The 2,163-nt window shown below is 39.9% G+C and overlaps 1 pseudogene; it reads right to left on the bottom strand.

Moving 5' to 3' along the window:
* Nucleotides 1–678: 678 nt before the first annotated feature.
* On the bottom strand, nucleotides 679–1,290 carry LOC102820361 (annotated as a pseudogene).
* Between the last annotated feature and the right edge of the window lie 873 nt (nucleotides 1,291–2,163).

Below are 2,163 nucleotides of genomic sequence, written 5' to 3'. Positions count from 1 at the left end.
TAACAACAACAACATACAGCTTGTTGGGCAAATTCAGGTATTTTCACCCATTAGTATCATATGTGCACATACAGAACCTAGAGTTCAATAGACAGGTTACTACTCTTCACCTTCATTGGCTCCATCAGTATTATCTGCTCCAACTCCCTCATAATCCTTTCCAAGGGTGGTCACATCCTGAAAGGTCTCAGAAACCTCTTCTTTCTCCATCCCCTCATCCAAGTACCAATGAAGAAAGGCACCCTTACCATGTATCAGATCAAACATAGGTGAGCCCGGGCTTTAGCAATGGTTGTGGTGTTATGGTGTTAATCAGCATACTCATAGCTCACTGTGCCTTGGCCAAGGTCTCCACCAGGCAGCCGCAGTAGGATCCTGGTAATTAATGCAAAACTTGTAGTCACTGGGACACCAGTCCATAAACTAGATGTTACACTTGATCTTAAGGAGCTCTGGTAATGGTTACAGATCAGGCTGCTAACCTCAAGGTCAGCGGTTTGAAACTACCAGCTGTTCTGCTGGGAGAAAGATGAGGCTTTCTGCTTCTGTAAAGATTTGCAGCCTCAGAAACCCTGTGCAGGGTCATTATCAGTCAGAACCAACTCCACGGTACTTAACAACAACAACACACTTGGTCTTGATGTTGACCATGACCGCATGGACATCTTTGAAACCACATTACCATAGTACACAAGACATGTATTTACAATGGTGAGGGTTTCATTTCACTGTTTGTTTGGTTGGCTCAAAGCCAGCATTGGCAATCTTTGCTACTGTAAGCTGTTCATGGTAAGCATTCTTAGCAGAGATAACAGGGACATACGTGGCCAGAGGGAAATGGATGAGGTGATAGGGCACCATGTTGGTCTGGAATTCTGTCAGATTGACAATCCGGGCACCATCAAATTTGAAGGGAAGCCATCTTGGAGGACACAATCTGGATCATAAGGCAGTTAAGGTTAGTGCAGGTTGGGTATCAATGCTTAGGTTTCTGTGACAGATGTCACAGATGGCCTCATTGTTTACCATGAAGGCACATTCTTTCTGAGTGTTCCAGGTTTGTGTGAGTGGTGAGGATGGAGCTATACACTCAACTACAACTGCGGACACCTGGTGGGCTGGATCAATGGAGACAAAACTTGGATTTCTTGCCATAGTCAACAAAAAGGCATTCCATCAACAGGAATGTGAAGCCAGAACAAAGCTGTAGAAAACCAAGAAGCCCAGAAGAACTGTGCACTGGTCAACCCACTTGCAAATTCTGTCCACGACAAAATCAATAGTTGTCATTATTTCTATTATTAATTATATTATAAATTAATGGCTGCTCTGTTTCCATCAAGTTAGCTTCCCATCCCCCTTAAATGCTCATCTTTGTTTTAAAGTAATAGTTGACCAGTTGATCTTATAGGTAATATTTTTAAAGGAGCATGGTACTTACATGTAATAGTCACTATTTCTTGAGCCAATTTGTTATTTATTTCCAAGGTGATGATGTTTGTATTAGGTTAATATTTTTCTCCTCTTAGCAGGTCTAAATACTTAGGCTCAATACAATTATGTTTTTTCATTTTCTAGGTGAAACTTGAATAAATCTATTGTTTTTCTTTCCTGTGCTTTGAATGTCAAGTTCAGATGTCTTCCTCAAGAAATGTAAGAGCCTCTCATGGTAGTGTAGGATAAGCACTGGACTGCTAACTGACATGTCAGAAGTTCAAACCCACCAGCTTTCTTGAATGATTGTTTTATTAGCTTATGTATTATTGTAGTTTTGCCCAAATTGACAGTTTAAACCAATTCTATGCTCTTTTTTCAGCCACTTACCTCACTAATGATTTGAAGTCAGTCTTTGTACAGGACTGTGTAATGGAAACTAATGTACCAGGTAATGGAAAAAGTGAAAACATGCAAAAATGACAAATTTCAGTTATGACTTTGTGCAGAGAGAAAGCTGTCAAGTTTGTTCTGTTAACTTTTTTGAATGTGTTAAGTTTCTTTATATTACAATACACTTTCAGCTTTAAAAATAATAAAAATAAAAATAAAAATGGCCTTTTCTATTTTCTTCTGTATGACCTATAATGACCCTGTATAGGGTTTCCAAGGAGCAGCTGGTGAACTAGGACCACGGACCTTGAGGTTCAAACCAACTTTGCAGTTCAG

This window comes from Chrysochloris asiatica, unplaced genomic scaffold (genome assembly GCF_000296735.1).
Source record: "Chrysochloris asiatica unplaced genomic scaffold, ChrAsi1.0 scaffold00302, whole genome shotgun sequence".
Taxonomy (NCBI): domain Eukaryota; kingdom Metazoa; phylum Chordata; class Mammalia; order Afrosoricida; family Chrysochloridae; genus Chrysochloris; species Chrysochloris asiatica.
The sequence above is the reverse complement of the archived record's forward strand: the minus strand, read 5'-3'. Positions and strand labels throughout refer to the sequence as shown.